The 15,211-nt window shown below is 39.5% G+C and overlaps 1 pseudogene; it reads right to left on the bottom strand.

The window, feature by feature from the left end:
* Positions 1-2,301: 2,301 nt before the first annotated feature.
* LOC148015130 (chaperone protein dnaJ 10-like) lies at positions 2,302-13,119 on the bottom strand (annotated as a pseudogene).
* Positions 13,120-15,211: the final 2,092 nt, after the last annotated feature.

Here is a 15,211-nt window from a genome sequence, read left to right as displayed (position 1 = left end):
GTTTTCGAGGTGCTCTCGATCTATTTTCTTCTTTCTTCTCTTTCTTCTCTCCTCTCTTTGCTTTTCTCCCTCTTTCCTCACTAGCCTTACTAATTTCAGGTTCATCTCTTTCAGCATCTCTTCTTCTTTTACTTGCAGACATAACATCAACAGTTTTAGCTTCTTTTTTTAAATTTTCTAAAAGAATACAATTTATGGCACTTTTTCCTTTCTCTTCTTCATTTAACTTAGATTCTTGAGAAATAGAATCATTTTTTATTTCTATCCCAAAATCATTCTGTCTGTTAGGCAAATTTTGAGGTAAAGGATACATATCCCCCCTTGCTTTAGGTGGATATGGACATTTTGTACTTATATGACCTATCTCTCCACATGAATAACAAGTTACCATTGGTCTACAAAAATATCCTCTACCATTTCCTCCTCTTCCACCTTTCAAATTTTCTTAATTAGATTGTCCCATTAGTCCTCCATTACCTCTTCCTAAGGATCGACCTCTCAAAGCTCCTAGCCTCATGTTTTGCATTTGTCCAGATAATTGATCTTCAACTTATGGTGCTAGTTGAGCATTTTCTCTTGCTAAAACTTGATAATTCTGTTCGTCCCTTTGCCAAGTTTGGTCTCTATTGTCTATAGGTGTTCTAAATGACTCTCTTTTTTAAATTTTCTCAAATTTTCTCTCTTTTTCCATGGCAATCATTACAGCCTCATCAAAAGTACTGGGTTCTTTGATTTCCAATTTTGTCCTCACCTCTCCCTGTAAATTTTTTCAATGAAATTTTTAATTTTCAACATTTATGGGGCTCTCTCTCCTAGGCCTAAAGATACATTCCAACGATCCCAAAGTCTAGCGTACTCTCTGGCAAAAAATTCTATGGTCTGGTCTTTTCTCTTTTGGCAAGCTTCTATTTTTCTCAGTTTCTTTAAAACGGTCAAGGAACGCTTGTTTAGTTGCTTCAAAGGTCATGTGAAGTCTCAGTTTCTTTAAAACGGTCAAGGAACGCTTGTTTAGTTGCTTCATATTCCATAGGAACAGGAGGATTTCTTAATCTAAGGGTCTTTTCATAATCTTCAAACCAATTACGACCTTCATCTAACAATTGAAATTTCAGAATTTGGAGTTTCAGAGTTGAGTCATTTACTCGCTGGATAATATATCTAAGCTCCAGTTTTTCGAGGAATCGCTGAGGATCCTCTCCATTTTTACCATAAAATTCAGGAAAAGAACTAGCCATCTAAAAAAACAATTACAAATAAGAAATCAATCCACAAATCACGAACAAAGTCAAAAATTCGGCACTCCTCAGTGGGGGCACCAAAAAAGAGATTTTACGCGAGCGGTGATCGAGAGCAAGCCTCACTCACAACCTGATAATGAGACGTTAAGGAGTGCCGGTTGGGGTAATTGACTTTGTTGAATGCACAACACAACTTGAAAATTCAAATATTCGACAATACACAACGAACCACATAAGATAACTCACAATGAAAGTAACAAAATTTCGATAATAAACCAAGTGAACTATATTCTCATACCTTAACAGCCTTGAGCCAATGCTTGACACCACAAGGTCTAACTTCTTCCACTTCAGAAATAGCATGTCCAATAGTATCCTCTCGCATGCAACCCTCTCGCATGCAACCCTCCTCTCAGATCTCTCACAAGATGACAAGAAAATTCTAAGAGAAGGGCCCCTAACTCTCTCCTCTCCTCTCCATATATAGATTTTTCAATACATCCGTTGGGTGTGCTTTTCTAAAAGAATAAGTGGCTTTTTAACAAGGCGAAGGCTTTTTTAGCCTTGCTTTCAATAAAGGCTTTGAATAAAAATGAATAGTGTTCTACTTTTTCAAGAACGCCATGAAATTTTCTCATAATACCCATAGGCTGTCATCTGCGGCTTCCGATCTTCCGATTCCATTGAATCTCTTCTTGTTTCGATGAATTTCTTTTGAGAAGACGGCCTGCTCTTCGTCTTCAGTCTCCTCTGCGATTTCTTCACAAGATTCTTCTATAGGATACACAATGAGACTTTTTCATCGGATTCAGGATTGTTTCAATCGGCCCATTGCAAGTGTACCAAATGCATGCATTGACAAGGTAGAATGCTACTCAATTGACAGCAATAAGGCACTCAATCAAACATATAAAACACACAATTGTCTGAATCTCAGTTCATTCAATTATCTTGGTTTTGTTTCCGGTGATGATTACTGTTCACCTCGAGTGGTGTCACTCAGAGTACCATATTTGTCGTTGAAAGCATCTTGGTGATGCGCCTATCGCTGACGTTTTATCCTTCATTGACATCGCTTCTCTTCTGCATTTATCTTCTTCTTTAGCTGCATCACGGCCTCATCCTCTTCATTTGCTGTGTCTCCTCCCGTTCCTTTGTTCAGCAGCAGCTTTGTCCGCCATCTTTGTCTACACGTCTTCTTCTCCTTCGCCTTGACTATGGTGTTTGTTGCTGCCTGCCGACTTCGCTTTCGCCTCCGTATGCCAAACTCACCTCCACTACGTCATCACCTTGATAGTTTGTCCCCTTTCACGTTGTTGATTCCTTCCTTTGTCATTCGCCTTATTCTTCGGTCTTTCACCATCACTATAGGTCTTTTGTTTCGATCCGCCGCTACTCGTCTCCCTTCGCGGCACGAGAGCCTTCTCTTCATTATCTATTGAGCCATTGAGAGGGTTCTCACCTTTGCCAGAGAGCGGGTTATTCTTGGCAGCAGCAGCAGCCTTCTTCGCAACACCAGGAGCTTTGGCTTTGGCCCTCTTCTGCTTCTTCTTTCTACTTTTGCTGAAGGAGCAACATGTTCTTGACCTTAAGCATGTGTGTATCGCTCTTGACCATCTCTGCATGATAGTCGAGAGGCTACAAATAGGGAATCCTAAAGTTCTGCAGTTTCATGTAAGCCTTACGAGTGCCTTCTGTTTAACTTCAGTGATCGTCCTTTCCATATCTTTGAGTTGGACCCCCTTTATCCTTAAGGTTGCAGGATCTTTTTCTTTATCATCCTTTGTTTCAGACTTTGCTTCAGAATCATCATCTATGTTACTAGATTGCTTTGCTTTCTTGGATTGTGCTTCTACTCCATTGGACTTTTGAGTCCTCACTTCAAGAATCTTGGATAGAACAAGAAGTAGATTGGGCATATATCAAGCTCAACTACAAGATCTTTAACACCTTCCAACTTCATATTTCTTGTATATTCTTCCAGCATCCCTTGAGCATGTACCTATTTCTTCTCAATGTTATGTGTCCTAACATCAAAATATGCTCTTTGAAATGAACTTTGTGCCCAGTCATTCATGATTTGAAAAATATGAAAAGTTAGATTGTGGTATGCAACCAATCAATCCATGCTACACACAAAATAATGTATGCATTGAAGAATTGTGCCTAGCCTATCTAGATGTGATCGTGCGTCATGCAAGATGCAAACAAAATTCCTTAATTAATTAAAAATTCCTTATCCTCATCTCTCAACTCTCATAAATAAGATATGACATACTCTGATCCACCCATCCAAAATCTCACAATCACTCTAGAAAATTATGGTCCTCAAGATGTTGACCAAATATGAATAACCCTTCTCACAATTGATGGCGTCCTTCACGACCCTCGACCTCTCCCAACCACCTTACACTCTCAACCAGAAGTTCCTAACTTTGTGATGAATATCCCAAATGGTGTGTGCAAGAAATGTGTGTGCCCAATGATAGGTGCTCTCTCATGTGCGCATGTATCTAAGATTTACTGCATATAGTTGCAGCGGGCCATGCTAGTGCTCAATGATGATGCAAAATATGCATAATCCCAACCCATGGCATGAAAATATTTTATAAGAACAGGAGACGACCCCCGAGTGCAGTGCCTCAACAAGTGCAACGTGAAGTGCTCGTGAACCCATTATCCCCATGATGTGCAAAAGTCTCGACAAGAAAACATACCTAGCTCCTCAATTTTCAGTAGTTATTGACAAATTCACAAGCTTCATCATGTTCAAAAAAATACCAAGCTCGACCAAGGTTATCAATTTTCACACTCAACAAATTAAACAAAATGATGAAACAAATTCTAAGCTAGACAAACACAAGAAATCCAACTATGAAAAACAAAACAAACTATCACACAAATAACTAATCTAGCAAAAATCAATCCTAAATAGACTAGGGGCTTTCAGTTTCAAAAAAACGCATGACAATGATACACTGTAGAGTTTTTCACATTGTGTCAGCGTAGCAACAGGACACCCTCACATGTACTTACACTATCATTCCTTTTGGTTGCCTTAGGTTTTATAGATTAATCTACTTCCCTAAGCATGGTACTTCCTTACATGTGAGTACAAGTCTTATTCATAGTGTGTGCATCACTCCCAAGGGGGTTTTGTTATTATATTTTGGTGGCAATGTGTATGAACATATGTAGGCCCACTAGGGCACTTTTCTCTCTCATTACGAAATTTTTTTGCATTCTTACATATATGCCTATTATGCTTTAGGGCATAATTAGCCTTGTAACTCTTATCTATTGATACCTCTAGATAAAATTTGTAATATACTCTCTCAAGCTTCTTTTTCACCAAGTTATATACTTGCAACCTTAAATCCAAAATGTTTTATTAGTATGGATGTCTCAAATGTTAGGGATCTTTGGAAATTTGTGTCTACCATATTCACTCTCCCGGTACTTGCTTCCATGCTATCATGGATAGGGAAATAGAGTGGATCTGCCCATTCTTCTTAACATGAGTAACAAAAGGCTTTCCACACCCTCTTGTTATTCTCCCTAAGATGGAGTATCTCTATTGTGGTAGATGGCCATGATTCTCTTGCCTTCACCTTGAGGCATCTACCCCTACTTGTGCTCAACAAGATTTCCGATACACTATGATAACCATGGGGTTTGGCCACTTCATTGTGATGTTTTCAAATCTTTATATGAGTAGCCACACTATACATTAAGAGAAGGAGTCTTTTGAAGCCACTTTCTTTATTCATTTGAAAATCAAAAACTACTTATAGTAGATTCATATTTCCATGTACCTCTATACAATTTCCTTTGGATTCTCTTCCTCTTCCTATAGTAGGATTTTAGGGGGGGTAGGGTGCTTATTTACCTTCTATAAGTGAGCTCTTATGGTTTTATCATGTTACTATATGTGTCCTTCTAGTTTAGGTCTTCCTTTTCTTTCATCTAAAGTAAGTTACTTATGAATATATGTGTGTATCAAGTGAGGTCAAAATAAGGTATTTTTAAAATGCCATTTTTTACATACAGAATAGTAAAATAAAATGGGGTTATTTGCATATTGAATAGAAAAGGGTTATATTTTATTCAAGAAAAATTCACATATAAGAATATTTATAAATAGGCCTTGAACGCATGTGATGTAGAGGATATACATGTAGTAACTTTCCCGAGTCTTCCATTGAGTGCTTTTTCAATTTTCTTATGTCAAACTCTAGTAGCTCTCATATATTAATGGAGGGTGTCATGACTCTGGGCAACTCTTAGGTGATTGAAAGGGCTATCTAGGGTATATTAGATTGCAAAAGACTTAGTACCTTTAGTTCATGCTCTTCATATCCCTTTTTCCTCAAGTGAAAAATTAAGTCTTCTTTTGCTAGCTCTTCATTATTATATTGATCTCTTTGATTCACTCCATGCTTTCCAAAATGGCTACATCAATTCTAGCTTGCGCTAAAACTCATCAAAATCGTCTATTTGTGGGGTGTAGACCAACATAATTTGATACTTCTCTAAATAAATCCTACTTTCTAGCCATGAAAAATTTATAGGCTTCTAATTGCACCTTACGATGGCTCTCACTATATGATACTATACCTAGGTCATTGGATAGTTTTATCAAGGATCTTTCATACAATCTTTGTGTTTCACCTTCTACTTTTCCAACATTCCCTATTAAGCTAGAAAGTATCATTTCTTATAGCCCTACATATGTAGCCTTTATAAGTCTATTTTGGCTTTTTCTTAAGTTAGATGGAGATAGGCCACTGTCTGTTTTTGATTCATTTCAAGTAACTTTTTGCATAGCTTATCTACCTCTTCCTCCTTGAATTTGATAATTGCATTCCTCTCTTAAAGCTCATAGTCTTTTTCTTGAATTTACCTTAAGTTGAGTTTAGAGTTCTTATACTTGGCCTTTGGATTCCACAAGAAAATTCATATATGCTTATTGGGATTTATCCAATCATTTTCAAAGTTTTTGTCTTGCTAATATAGCTTCAGCTTTGTCCGTCTTGATCTTTTTACATAGCCATTCTACAGTTCCCACTCTTTGGCCTCCTATGGGTTTTCTTGGATGATTCCTTTGGTGGAGGATGTTTTCTTAATTTATAATTGTTGTCTCTTTTCACGGGGGATTCACTAGTAGTAATAAGGAGACATCACCTGCGTGCAAGAAATATATGAAAATACCACTTATCTACCCCCTAATTATGGGACCTTACCTTATAAAAGGTACATTCCTTCCCTTAAATAACCCCCCTCCCTTACACTCACATGGTACCATACGGTAAACCCTAGTGGATCCCCCGGGTCTCTTTTGCTCTTGTGAGCTCACCAATTTACATCTTCATGCATCATAACTAAGTCATTAGCTCATGAGGGATTATCAACTCAATGAATTATGATTCTTTTGTTGATTTTTCCTTTTTTCTTTGAAAGATTCTCTTTTTTCAACTAGAATTTGTGCGACTTTCTGAGAGATGGATTTATCCATCTTACATGACACTTCCTTAATGGAAGCCCCCATTGCTCTTTTGTGCTCTTTCTGACATTACTCCTTTATGCTCTTTCTAACATTGCTTCATCTAAGCTTCTAGTTTCTTCCACTCTTTCTTTGATCTCTTGTTAGCAACTTTGGTGATCATATATTACTCTTTTGTCTCCCCATCATCTGTTTTCCCTGATGATGATGAGCTTAGCTCAACTTCTTTCCTTTACTTATTTCTTTGCTTTTCTAATTCATCATTAGGATTGGTATTGAGAGTTGAATTCATTGGCTTTCAGGTTCATTTTTGTTATTTTTGTGAAATGAATTGTTGATTTTATGATGAACTAATTGATTTTAGATGTGTTGCAAGTATTTTTGGGAGTGTTGGGATGGGTTGAGAAATTGTGAGAAGCTCATGATGGTTTTTTGGTTGAGATGTGATTTTTTATAGGTTTTGAAATATGTCTAGTTAATTTTGATAGGGTCAGTTTTGCCTCTGTTTTTGTATGTTTTCTTTGTGTTTGAGAGGTTGAGATTATGAATGAGTCTTGAGAGGAATGATTGATAGTGTGTTAAATGGTTTTTGATGGTTTCATGTGGTTTTGGTTTGAGCTGTTTGGTTTTTATGCCCTTTGTAGACCTTCTATAGTGTTCTATAGAGCTTTTGTATCTGGTCTGCAAGCCTCTGTTTGCTTCTGTAAGTGTTCTAATGGATGGATGTTTAGCTTAGAAAATGTTTTCTAATATTGAAAGAGGAAGAATAAAAGCCAAAAATAGCTTGAAGAAGTAGGTGATGAAGACTTGAAGTGAAGATTGCAATGACAATGAGAGTAGTGTGCTTCTAAGGGATACTGTAGTGGCTCTCTAGTAACTCTTCATATCAGGCATACCTCTTGGGAGTAGTATCCACAACCAAGAGAGGATTATTGAGAGTAATTATTGACTATTCCAACGTACTATTGAGAGAAAGAATATGTGAGAGAGATAGAGTATGAGAGATAGAAAATTTTCTATAAAGGAACATTGTATCTATGAGAGAGATTGAGAAAAAGACTATTAAGACTATAAAGATGATGAAAGATGAATACTACATGATGGATTCCATTCAAATTTGATCATTTCCTTCTGTCATTTTGGTTCTTTGATGGTTTTTATGAAGAATATTAAAGATATATTGAAAATTTGTTATGATAAATCCATGGGAGAATTACTATGTGATGTTGCGTGAAGACTTGTGAAGATTGGCATTCTTTTTTTTCTTGTGGTTGATTAAAGTATGAAGAGCATGCTTGTTGGTATGAAAATATATGTTTTCTTATAGTAGACTCCTCTTGGGGCCTATATTTTTGGTATGCTGCCGAGGAATGCTGCCATCAACAAGCACTTACAAGGGCTGAAAAAATGGAAAAAGTGGCATTGTTGAGGAGGAAGAAAAGCAATGGAAGATTGTGGATTTTTTCTAGCATTGAAGAATTAAATATTTGCATTTCCAAAGCCACTTTCTACAAGAATTTCACTCCTCAATGGCTGAAGCATGCCACTATCTTGATGTATGCTCTCTGTGATGTGGCAGACAAATCCCACTATCTTCTGAAGTTGTAAAAAGTTATATCACTATAGCTAATTATTTCTCACAAAACTGAAGAGCAAAGAAAAAACAAAGAGAATGACCATCTATAATATCCTAAAGGCACGCGTGAACTGCCTCAATAAAATGGATTTGGATAATTTAGTTGATAAAAGTAAAATTTTTAAAATTATTTTCCCTCTCTTCTAGCCCACTGTCGAGCTGGAGGAAGAGGGGAAATAGTATGGTAGGCAAGCTCCTTGTTGCTGGAGCTTGCCTAGGATAGCGTACATGCCCATCGACACATGGGGGGAAGGGAGAATCTTATCCCCTCCCCTATATATATCGAGGGGGTGCATGCTGAAGGGAGGGGACAATTAGCTATTGCTATGTAGGAGAAAAGCCGCTGTACTGCCATAGAGCCGAATTTGGCCACTTGCTGTAAAGAGTGAGGGAGGGACGAGCGTCAACTGCCGTGCAGCTGAAGGGAGTCGCCGCCAGTCTAACGAGAGGGTGAGGAGGGCTCTCTGTGTTGCCACCTGAAGCCATATGCCACCTCCCGGATGTCATAATTGGCTAGGGAGTTATCCTCCCCCCCACCCCCCCCCCCCCCCCCACGTGGCCTTGTAAGGCCTTCTGGAAGCCTTAGAAGCTTCAAAGGGGGGCTTCCTAAGCCCCCCTTCCTGTGGCCTTTGGGACTACCCCCCTCCCTCCAAATTTTCCCCTAAGGGGCCTTAGGCCCCCTTCCTATAGCCTTTAAGGCTACCTTTTTCACCCTAGAAATTCCCCCCTTAGGGCTCTATAAGCCCCTTTTGCCCCCAAAATCTCCTTGGAGGGCCTTTAAGAGGTCTTAGGCCCTTTTCCGCGCCAAAAGCTTTTACCCTAAAAGCCCTTATTCTCCACCCCGTATCTCAAAACCCCCTAAGGGCCCCCTTAGCTTTTTTCTTTCCCCATGCAAAAGTACCCCTTGGAGCTCTCCCATACCTTGTTTTTTTCCCCCACATGTAAAAGAAAAGAGAGTGTTGAGGGTCTTTTGACACCTTTCTTTCCCATTCAAAAGCCCTCGTAAGGGATTCTACACCTTTTATTTCCCATTCTTGTGAGTCTTAAAAAGGCCATTACGCCTTTCCCATGGCTTTAATGGGCCTTATTCGCGAAAGATTTTGAAACACCCCCTTTTTTCCAAATCCCTACTTCAAGGAGGAAGCCTTCTAAAACCGCTTCCGATAGACGGTGCAAGTTATTGCAAAGGGAGCTACGGTGGAATTTCAAACAGGAGTTGCAAAGCTGCATCCACGACGGAAAGGCTGCATTCGCGATGCCTCCTAAGAAAGCCCAAGGCGCAGCCCGCAGGAGGGTCGTCTCCTAGCATCCACGTGGACATCTCACCCCAAGTCCAGGTTTTCCTTCCTAATTTTTATTTGGTATTGTTATAATTCAATCGTGCAAGGTTAATTGTTGAAAATATGATGCATTTTCGTCTTAAACGCTTTAGAAAAAAATTAACTCACGACGGAGGAATTCAATCATTAGTGTTTCTAATAAAATGAACAAAATAAAGTAGGCAAAAAAGATTGATATGCAATTCTAGCAAATAGTTTTATGCATTGCAATGAATTAAAATTAGTTTAATGTCCATTGTTACAAAACGGAATTAAAATGGTATACTTCGTTTAAACATGGAAGTATAAACTGTATGTCACATTATTAAGCCATATCTTCTTCACAATGAGTCATCATGGAAAGTGCTAGGAATCCTTAGGAAAGTGCAAGGCATGAAATGATTCTTACGATGCATAACTCTAGGCAATTATCATTTGTCAACTGCATAAATTATTAGTAAAAGGTTGCTTGTTTAGCATGAATTTTGCTCACAAGTTATAGGATGATTAGTTGGAATTAACCTAACCTATGCCTGACCTTAAATCACTAAGTTAGGGTTGAAAATCAATTTACGCATAGACAACGAGTCATGTGTTTATGGAAATGATAATGTAATTATCTTCAAGGGTTAAACAAATTGGCATAATCCTAAACACCTAAACCGCAGAGTACTCGTTTAAAAAGAGTTAAATTTCAAGAATTTCACTAGGAATTAATACGTGACCTAATCGCAAATATTGCTAAAAATTAAACTCCTATACCCTAAATACTTGCCCACATTTACCGAATGTAGGGACAATGGAACATACTTGAAAAATGATCTAGGGTTGTCCCTAAGAATCTTACACTAAAAAGATAAAACTTGGAACCCTAGGACTGACAATGTCAGCCTAATGTAATCAGGAACAGATTGTTTCGTGGCTCCACTTTGACGGTGTCGAAGGGTTTCGAAAGCAATGTCGCAACTTCGGAAGTTCTTAAGAAATTCCAAGACGGAAGATTAAGCAAAGCAAATAATCAAGACAAATATGATGTCAAATAACGATTGTATTACTACCAAGTTTTCACTGTGAGCATAGAGTGATACCATAATAAATCCACATGTGATCCATGCAATTGACCCATGCCATGTATACAAGCTCTTATTAGAGTCCAAGCTTATGAGAAGCAAGATTTCAAATGCTCACAATTGACAACAGTTTCAGCCTGTTTCACTCTGAGTTACATCCATGCTGCCTGCACACATTTCTATTGGGTCTTAATGAATTCTTCTACACCTCTTGGAAGTCTCTTTATAAAGAGGTCTTTAGGGAAGACTTCAATGACCTTCCTCACCACTATTTTAAATTTCACAGCCTTAGCTTTAGTGTGCCTTTGCCTATGAGCATTGTTGTGTCCATACCCTTTGGAGAAGGATATTACTGCACTGTTGTACTGATTCCAATTGTAAGTGGGATCTAACTTGGGCTTTGTTGTTTCTTTCCATATCCAGCTCACTGCTTTGCATAGGTCAGCTGTTTGAGATTTTGTTAAGAGCCCTTAGGATTACCCTTTTGAAGAGTGGCCTATCTGGTTTTGAAGGGAAAGTGTTGCTTCCTGTTGTCTACTTATGCAATCAAATTTATGTGGCCTCTGCTTTGTATCTACCTTCAGCACAGTTGTCTCTCCCTTCCTTCTTCCCAGGTCGTGCCTCAAATATGCTCCCTAGCGTGCAACTTCTGTGACCTTAGAAAAGCTACTGTCCAGAACGATCATTCCAGATTGAAATTGAAGTCTGTGAGGAAGGAGATCATGACAATTGCAACAGAAGCATCTCGATTCCATGCCGTTCCCATGGCACCTCCAGATGAATATTCAATAGAGTTCTTCTCCGTTTCGCAACCTTGACAATTTCAGCTCTTTCTAAAAGAAGGAGTCCCCTCCCATCGCCATTGCTCACATATTTGCTCTGCTTTCAACATGAAAGGTGACATCTTGACAGCACGCAAAGGCTCTAATACAACTCTGTGAAGTTTCACTTTGAGAGACACTCCTTCGTCAAATCACGGAACTCGGACTAAGGCTTAGAGCTTCTTCACTGCTGGAACAGAGGAGCTTCGTGATACTAGAAGACAAAAAAGAAACGAAACAGGCGAATTCACTAGGAGACACTCCTGGCACCACGCGAATAGCACTCCTCAGTTTTGGAAAAATCTCCATCTGCATATGCCTGGTTCCACCTCCCCGATTGAGTTCCGCTTATCATGATTACTGAGCTTCCTTAGCTTAGCAATAAAAAACCCATCTAGATTATGAACATGGGAATAAAAGCGACATGTGTTTGATATTGAAGGATAAAACCGATGCTCTCTGAATCGTGTAAACTCAGGTCAGCCAAAATCCAGTCCACATGGAACAACCTTAACATCTCATCATCCACAACCTGCATTTCATCTTTATTCCGAGCTTTTCTGTCCTGCTTTTTCCGTTTCCTCTCAGTTACAGCATTGAGTATCTCCAGCCCATCGTCTACTCAGAAACAAATCCATCTTTCTCCGTTGAATTCGCGTCCTTTTCGTCCTCCCAGTCGTTCCTTTCGTTCTCCATCAACCGGCCTATAACACAGCCCCTCCTGAACCAGAAAAGCCCTTCTGTTTGTTATTGGTCAAGATTTTTCTCCTCTGAGCCCTCCCAGTCGCCGAGATAAACATTCTCCTCTAATCCTGTTCAATTCGAGTCCCTTTTTCCTACTCAGTTGATCCCCTTCATCGTCAAAATTAGCTCTTGAATCAGCTAATTAGCCTCCCCATTCCGAGATTCCCTGCGCCCCATTCAGTGAAAAAAAGAACACCCATGAGAAATATATTTTTCCCAAGCTCTTTTGCCGCTTATCGCTTGTAGATGTAACCTATTGTGTGCAGCATAGGCTCTCCAAAAGCTGCTTCTGAAAGACGATGAGCCTCTTCTTTTGCCCATTCTATAAATGCTTGTCTATTATTGACGAACAATTCTAACTTCTTCTCCAAAATTTCCACAAGTTTCATTTCCCTCTCTTTTTGTACCTCCTTCATCTTCTCTTGAGCTCTGACTGGATCATATGTTCCTAAATCTACAGATGCCATAGTTGCCATTGCCAGCTGGCCAATGTACTCCTCAAAGACTTTGCTGCCAAACAACATTCCAAACACAGCTGTAGGGTCCAACATGCTTTCCTTGGAAAGAGAAGATTTTGCATATCTGTCATAAGTTTCTCTTTGTTGAGGATCACTCAATACTTGATATGCCTCTCCTAACAACTGAAAATTCAAAGCAGCTTGAGGATCATTTGGATTTTTGTCCGGATGCACCCTTCTTGCCTTGTCGTAGTAAGCCTTCTTGATGGCAACAGGGCTCGCATCAGGGCTTACGCCTAGGATATCATAGAACTCGGTCTCCTTCACCATATCCCCACTCGTCGCAGACCAGAAAGGGCCACTGACACCATACTCCCATGCAACATTAGAGCTTTGCAAAATAGTAGCTGCCCAAGTCCACTGTGATACAATGATACTCGCAATCAAGCCTGTCTTGATGCTCCTACCAGCTGTATTGAACCATTCTGAGGTGTAATAAACATCAAGCAAACTCCCACATTTGGCATACATATCCACCAATGTACTTCGATTTGCATCTCTTAGAAATAGTTTAGTACTTCCTCACAAAGCCCATAATCGGCATATCTTGAAATAAGTGTAGTCCATGAGATTGCATCTCGAGTTACCAATCTACCAAAAACTCCCTGTTCTTCTACAAGCATGTCACATTTAGCATACATGTCAACCAGAGCATTGTTGATTAATTCCTCTTGCTCCAAACCCTCTTCACTATATTTCCCGCATAGAATGAAAGAGCAAACATAATGACTAAGTATGTACAAAGTACCAAATCACACACACAACTTTCGGGTGGTTTTCACACCTCAAATGCGCAGCAATACGACATCCACCCCCTCTAATCTTGTGCATCCTCCGGATGGGCCAACTACCCATGATCATTATCATTAAGATCCACAAACAGATCAATCTCTTCATTATACATTTTCGGTATATCAACAAGATTATCTGTCATATCATTTGTCTCTTCCATTGGAGTTTCTTCTCGTTGCTCTTCTTTTGAAAATTCTTCCAATGCATAATCCTCATCATCTCTTTTCTTGAAAATCTTGATTCTTTTTCCAGCAATAGGCACTCTAAGCACTGTCCCATCCAATTTTGTCAGCTCATATGTTGCATTATCAAAGACATGTCTGACTATGTACGGCCCAAACCATCTTTTCACCATCTTTCGAAGTGCAGTATGCTGATTTTCAAGGTTGCTATCAAAGACCAATACCCAATCTCCCTCTTCTATTGCTCTAGGCCGCAAGCGATGCGTGCTGTCAAACCTGTTCTTATTCCTTAGTCTAGCAACCTTCAACCTGTCAATAGCTAGCTGAATATCCTCTGGTCTTCTCTCCAACTATCGAATCCGAAGAGCTAAGAGCTCCTCTCTCGTCAAATCCTCCTGCCAAGGTAAAACTGACCAAGTCAAAGCACAAGTCTCAGTCGGCATAACAGGTTTCTGACCATATATCAACTCTGCAGGCATATATCATGTGGTAACACTGTGAGTCGTATGATCAGCCCACAAAGCAAATGGTAGAAGTCTCGGCCATTCTCCAATCTGTCCTCTGCATGCTTTGGCTAATGCTTTCACTATCGGCGGATGCCCTCTTTCACTCTTCCCATTTCCCTCTGGATTATATATTGTAGTTAGAGCCAACTTGATTCCTAGCTGAGAGAAAAACTCCCTAGCTTCATCTGCATCCAATTCACCACGATCCGCAGTGATCTTACCCACACAACCATACCTGTAGAAAATTTCCTCCAATAAGAACTTACACACTGCACTAGTGGTCTTCGTTCTCAAAGATCTGCCCTCAACATGATTGGTAAGATCCTCTCTAGCCAAAACAATGTACCTCATCTGCCATAGACCCATAGGCATAGTAACCAAATCAACTATCCACTTATAATGAATGCATAGCGGATAGGTCGGATGAAGCTCATCTCGATGACGCACTACTGAATACATCTGGCAGTCTCTGCAAGTCTCAACAAAGTGAGAAACATCTCTATACATGCCTTTCCACCAATATTTCTCCTTGATTTTCTCATAAGTAGCCCACACTCCTCTATGACCAGCCCAAGGACTCTCATGAAACTCTCTCATCACCTGTAACTATGTCTCTCTATCGCAAACAACCCGCAAAGGTAATCCGCCTCTTTTCTTCGGATGCTTCCAAAGAAATCCGTCCTTGAGAAAATAACCATAGGCTTTCCTTTTGATCTTCTTGAACTCTTCATCTGTCCATTCATCTCTTTTACTTAGTGTACTAAGGTACCTGCCAATCTGCAACCAATCTCCAACATAGAGTTCTTCTATGAAAGCCACAATATCATAGACATGACTGTAACGTGTCCACTAGAATCATCCCGGACACGTCTTAGCAGTCCA

Source organism: Lygodium microphyllum, chromosome 24 (genome assembly GCF_053477565.2).
Source record: "Lygodium microphyllum isolate KBCC chromosome 24, Lygodium_microphyllum_v1.1.10, whole genome shotgun sequence".
In the NCBI taxonomy this organism is placed as follows: Eukaryota; Viridiplantae; Streptophyta; class Polypodiopsida; order Schizaeales; family Lygodiaceae; genus Lygodium; species Lygodium microphyllum.
Note: the sequence above shows the minus strand (reverse complement) of the source record. Positions and strands in the feature narration are given on the sequence as shown.